Source organism: Zingiber officinale, chromosome 2B, assembly GCF_018446385.1.
Source record: "Zingiber officinale cultivar Zhangliang chromosome 2B, Zo_v1.1, whole genome shotgun sequence".
Taxonomy (NCBI): domain Eukaryota; kingdom Viridiplantae; phylum Streptophyta; class Magnoliopsida; order Zingiberales; family Zingiberaceae; genus Zingiber; species Zingiber officinale.
Window position 1 is genome coordinate 141,752,753 of NC_055989.1, and position 6,815 is coordinate 141,759,567.

At 37.4% G+C, this 6,815-nt stretch overlaps 1 pseudogene; it reads right to left on the bottom strand.

Moving 5' to 3' along the window:
* Positions 1–5,468: 5,468 nt before the first annotated feature.
* Positions 5,469–6,415, bottom strand: LOC122047498 (annotated as a pseudogene).
* Between the last annotated feature and the right edge of the window lie 400 nt (positions 6,416–6,815).

Consider the following 6,815-nt stretch of genomic DNA (forward strand, 5'->3'; position numbering starts at 1 on the left):
TTGGTTGGTGGTTCCGTTTATGGGGTCAAATCAAGACCGGAATAGGGTTATGTACATTCTTATTATGAGAATAGGTCATTCGAGCGTATGTAAATAGATACTCCAAATTCGGGGGTCAAAAAGTTTCATAAAGTATTCTTGATGGAAAAAAATGTGAGTGAAAGATCCACTGAATTGAATTTGATCCATGAATCTAAGAAATAACTTGTACAGTTTGGGAAGGAGTTTTTATTGATAAAAAAAGAATAGTAGTTGACTTTCAGAATATTTGTCTCTATCGAAATTCCCTTAGTTATCAATCTATGAGAGCCTTGATGGAGGAAGATTTGAGGTGGCGGTTGTGGGGGTGAAATCGGATTCAAAGTTTGAGCCAAAGGGCTAGCAAGATCCATTGAGCTCATTGGCCTAAAACTACACTACTACGAGACCAAAACTCTGAGATCACCAACCAATCAATTTATTAGTTGTGTTTTTTTTTCCTTTAGGGTTTAGAAAAATGAGTAAACAAGCATCCATGTCAGCTTTAAATGCACCAAACGGATGACAAGCAATATGCCGGTAGTCGACGAGCCTCCCCACCAAACAGTGCCGTCCTTGGGCGACATCTCCATTTCCATCCTGCCTGGCGAGGCCTTGGCCAGCAAAATATATAAGAGAACAAACAAACAAACAGAAGCTGATGGAGAGATCACGTCGGATCAGCCCGTGCAGAGGGAGGGAATGAATAATGGTGCGTGAGCGAGCAGAGCTGATGGCGATGTGCCTGCAGTGACCAGCAATGCATTTGCTGGTGTCTCTGTCGTGTCGCTGAGAATCCATCTGATGCACGGTGGAGTGATGGAGCAGGGCGGTGGTCCAGTGGACAAGCCTAATGAAGATGATGCAACAGGCTTGACTTCCAGGAGGGGTTTGCCTTAAGGTGCGGTGCATCTAAAACAGGCTGCTGATTCCTCATTTTATGAAAATCAAACTAAACTAATCGAAATTGATTGAAGATCAAACTGATATAAAATCTATTAATCAATTGATGCCGTGGTATCTGGATAAACCAAGTGGGTCGGGAATGAGTCATCCATTTTTACGTGGAATAAAAAAATTACACGAACTCTTATCTGGCGTTTGATCGAACCGTTTAGGATGAACGGTATCTTTCTAATCCGCCGAATTAATTAAAAAAAAAAAAATTAAAAACTGTCTTTTCGACTGAAGTCCAACCAACAGCCGCCTTAGATTTCCATTCGATTCATGGAGTAGAGTGGAGCGATCTAAATTGGTCCCTGCGAAATTGTTGTATATATCTCATCTCCTGTGGCAAGGACCAGCCGTCGATTTCAGTCAAATATCACAAGGACAGAGAAAGAGAGAAAGAAAGAAAGAAAGAAAGGTGCTCCCTGCTGGTGGGTCTCTCCCTGCCTCCTCTTCATCTGACTTCATCATCATCTCCATCTCCATCATCATCTCCATCTGATTATATTATAAATGACCCTGCACAATTCCTACTCCTCTGTCAATCCAATTCCTCTATTTCTTTCTTTCTTTCTTTCTTTCTTCGTGCGAGCAGAGAAATATGGAGGTGTACATGGGGGAGAAGTGGACGAAGAAGGGGAGCAGCGACGGAGCCAGCCGGAGGAGAACCAGCGGCGCCGCTGCCGGGTCGTTCCCGAGGCGGTGCGCGAGGCTGGTGAAGGAACAGAGGGCGCGGTTCTATATCATGCGCCGCTGCGTCACCATGCTCGTCTGCTGGAGAGACGTTTGATTCATTGATGCAGCGTTAGGCGGCTGCTTCGTCTTTGGTTTGCTAGGAGACGGTCGCCGGCGGCGCCGCCGTCGTCCGAGGAGGAGGAAGAGTTAGATTTAGGAGGACAAACGGTCAAAAAAAAAAATCTCCTCTTTTTGTTTTTTGATCTGGAGAGTTGTTGTGCTTTGTAAAGTAACCGTGTAAAAGAAAGATTTACAAAGTTTGCAAATTTCGATTTGGACGAGAAGAAGAAGTTTGATTGTTTAATTTGTATTTTTGTTCACCCTTGTGTTCTTAGTGGTGGGTTGATCTACCCTAACGCCATCACCGCGGATTGTCTTCCCCTTTCTCTTATATTTTTGTTTTTCTCTGGATACGAATCCGAGTTGTGATTCCTTCTCAACGACGTCAAGCCCCCGGGCTAAAGACCGAGTAACCTAAGATGTGGTGGCTCCGCCATCAGTGGGTTGACAAAGAAATTTTCATTAATTATTATTACACTTTTCACAAGTGAAGTTTAAAATGAGAAGAACATTATCAACACACACTAGCCAATAAAATCAAGTCTGAGTTAAATTTTATGGTATTCAAGTTTATTTGATAAGATAATTCAGTCAAATTTAAAATGAACTGAACTGTTGAAATAATTGTTCAAGTTTGACTTAATTTCTTTTTATAAGCTTGAGTTTGATTGAAATTTAGCTGGAGTTTGGTTCGTTTAGATGTTATTAAGCTCTCAATTGAAACTTATTTAATCATTTGATACATTCACATTTTAAACTTTTTTGCTTGATTATTGAGCTTAATAATACAAACTTCTTAATTCATTTTAAAAATTTCTTTATTTATTTAGATTGATAAGAGTTTTATTGATAAATATGATTCATAAATTTTATTTATGAATATTGTTTATGAACATTGTTCATGAATAGTTCACAATCTTTGTTCATGACCATTAACAAACTGAACATATATGTTGATCCTACTCGTGAATGTCGACGAGTGAATCATCGGTGAGTTGGCTTTGATGACAACTTGATCACCAACGACGAGGATGATGATATTATTCTATGAGCCTAGGTGAAAGTAGACAATAAGAAGAGAGTTAGAATGATGGCCAGGGATTCCCCGGCACGACCACTCCGATGCTCAAGTTAGAGAACAAAGAAGAAGGTAATATTAGAGTTTAAATGTGCATATGTGCGCCTATCTTGGATGCCAAAAATGACTACCTTTTATAGGGAGATGATAAACTTTTTCCTTCTGTTCCGATCTTTATGTTATCATTATTTGATTCCTTAAATAATCCGATACTTATTCATGTCGTTGTCTTTTTCCTAAAATAATTCGAGATTTATATGATGATTATCCTATTTCTAAAATAATATGAGATTTGTATGATAGTTATTCTTTTCTTAAAATAATCTGAGATTTATGCAAGTATCAAGAGAAGCTCCTAAAAAGGTGGAGTCCTGAGGAGCCGGGGCACCCAAAAAGTTGGAGAATCCAAGAAGTCGGGGATGTCTGAGAAGTCGAGGGTGCCTAAGAAGTCGGATGCGCCCTAAGAAGTCAGGGTGCCTGGGGAGTCGGGGGAGTCTGAGAAGTCGGGAGTCGACTCAGTTTTCCCTTTGCTAGAACCACCATCACAGTAGGGTCTCTAACCTCCCTTATCAATGTGACGTCCTCTAATTACCTTCTGGATCACAAGTCTCCCTTTCAAGTCTAGTTAAATGAGGCGAGAGACAGACAGACTGAACTATTGTAATCAGAATAATTCTAGCTACCTTGACCGCTCAAGTCACATGATGAATCCCTTACGTATTTCTGAAGAAATTACACATTAAATGTTAGCATGTCTCAATCATTGTATCTTTAAATACATCCATTCTTTTTAAACATGTTGCATGCGTTATCCACCTCGATTCATAAGCCCATAATTCATCAATGTATCTTTAAGGTTGAATCACATTAATTTAGCGTGACCTGGTAAAGAAAACTAAGTGTCTTTTACCAGGTAATTATTACTTGGATTTGATTTATTATATATGTTTGTCCTACAGTTGGAAATATATCATGCTCATGTAACAACAGAGATCCAACGGTTCTTGTTAAGCGAGTCAGACTATATTAGGTTAGATAAGAATGTCCCTGCACGCAATCGATGATTCTGCATTCGCCATCCTTCATCTTTTTTGTCTTTGAGCTTTACTTCCTATTCAATAAGTTGTTTAGTTCATCCCTACGATTCTTCTTTTCACCAGTCTTTGATAGTCTAGAAGTGTACTCAATGGAAGGGGAATATTCTTCTCTTCTCTACTATAAATCCACCACGTCAAGCTTTATTGATGCGTCCTTGGATTGATTAAGGACTACTTACGGGATTCCGGTCAATCATTTGTCAGGGCTTCTGAATGGTAACAACTGACTAGATCATCCTCCTACAATCTTTGTGACCTTCTTTCAAAATTATATGGTGAGCGGGTTGTGTTTCCCTATCCTAGTGTTCTTTATCGAAGTATCACAATACTTTCGTACTTAGGAGCTTAAATAATATAGTCCTTAAGGTCTAAGCTTGCTTAATAATAGAATTAAAAAAAAAGACTATTTGAAAAGCTAGTTAATGATGACCTTCCATGGATTCACCTATATAAGCCGTGACTAAGGTTGCAAAAATAAGAGCTTGAATACCACTTGTAAATAATTTAAGAAACATGATAGGTATAGGAGCTACTGAAGGGACTAAAGAAACAAGAACAACAACTACTAATTCATTAGCTAATATATTTCCAAAAAGTTGAAAACTAAAAGATAAAGGTTTTGTGAAATCTTCTAGTATGTTAATTGGTAAAAGGATTGCGGTTTGTTGAATGTATTTCCCAAAATAACTCAATCCTTTTTTTGCTAAGACCCGCATAAAAATATGTGTTGAATGTGAGTAAAGCTAAAGTAATAGTAGTATTTATATCATTCGTGGGTGTAGCTAATTCTCCATGAGATAACTGTATAATTTTCTAAGGTAAAAGAGCACCTGACCAGTTAGAAATAAAAATAAAGAGGAACATAGTTCCAATAAAGGGATCTATATGTGAGTTACAAATCCTTCGGTCTATTACAAAAGGAACATAGTTCCAAAATTGATGGGTTAGTGTAAGCTTATCCATGCAGTTATACACTCTTCAAATATGAATTTATTTTCTAAAAGATCCTGACTTTTGTGCTTTGGTGAGTCGTCCGAGATCCTTTCGATGACCTATATTGTGTTGAAGGAATATTCATATGATCCGATCGATTGCGTAAGGCCTAGTAGAATTTTGTAAAGATTCCACATAATGAATAGGTGTGGAAGCTATAATTGTAAACCACGATTGAATCTATGGAAGCATTGGTTTATACATTCCTTTTAGTCTCTATTTTAGGGATAATTTTTTTCGCTATCTTTTTTCAAGAACCGCTTAAGGTTCCAACTGAAAAAGTAAAATAATTTTTTATTATTTCAATTGAAGTAATGAGTCTCCCATATAGGGTAGGGAGACTCATTACTTCAACTATTCCTCATGTTCTTCGAATAGATCTCTTAGTTATTGAGAGGGTTGCCCAAAAGTAGTATATAAGGAATACCCAGTAAAGCTTACAAGTAAACCAGAGGGGATTGTTATTTCAGGGTATTTCTATATTTCTTTAATAATTCAGATACACTAAGACAAAAGTCTTATCCATTTGTAGATAAAACTTAAATAATAGCTAGGTCTAGAGGGAAATTGTGAGCATAATGTTCATGCATTACTTCCATACCAAGGTTTGTTCGGTTGATGATATTAGCCCAAGTGTTAATAACACGACCCTGACCATCAACTACGAATTGATTTAAATTAAAACCATTTAAGTTGAAAGTCATAGCACTTGTACCTAAAGTAGTGAACCAAATACCAATTATAGGCCAAGCATCCAAGAAGAAATGTAAAGAAGGAGAATTGTTGAAACTAACATATTGGAAGATCAATTGCCTAAAATAACCATGAGCAACTATGATATTATAAGTCTCTTCCTCTTGGCCGAATTTGTAACCTTCATTAGCAAATTTACTTTTAGTGGTTTCCTTGATCAAACTAGAGGTTACCAAGGAACCTTGCATAGCACTAAATAGAGAGCCGCCGAATGCACCAGCTACACCTAACATGTGAAATGGGCTCATAAGAATGTTGTGTTCTTCCTAGAATACAATCATGAAGTTAAAAGTACCAGATATTCCTAAAGGCATACATCAGAAAAACTTCCTTGACCAATAGGATAGATTAAGAAAATAGCAGCAGCTGTTGCAACAAGAGCTGAATATGCAACAACAATCCAAGGATGCATACCCAAACGGAAACTTAGTTCCCACTCATGACCCATGTAACAAGCTACACAAAGTAAAAAATGGAAAACAATTAACTCGTAAGGACTGTCATTGTATAACCACTCATCAACAAATGCTACTTCCCAAATTGGGTAAAAATGCAAACCTGTAGCTGCAGAAGTAGGAATAATGGCACCAGAAATAATATTATTTCCATAAAGTAGAGAACCAGAAATCAGTTCATGAATACCATCAATATCTACTGGAGGGGCAGCAATGAAGGCAATAATAAATATGAAAGTTGTGGTCAATAAGGTAAGGATCATCAAAACACCAAACCATCCAATGTAAAGATGATTTTCAGTGCTGGTTATCTAGTTGCAGAAGCCCCATAGGCTTGTGCTTTCGTGTCTCTCTAAAATTGCAGTTATGGTAAGATCTTGATTTATTCAATTTATTAAGGACTCCCAAGCATATGTATTAACTATTCATAGTTATGAGTTAAAAATAGAAGGCTTGTTATCTAACAATATAACATGGTTTATATGTTAATGTCAACCAATATCAACCGAACAGACGTATATCCATCTTATATATCTATGACTAAATACAAAAAATATCTACAACTAAACAATTTGTAAATGAAGTGAATAATTTTTTTTATTTTTTTTATGGGTTGCCCGGGACTCAAACCTGGAACTAGTCGGATGGAGTAGATATTTTTCCTTTTGGTATAATAGG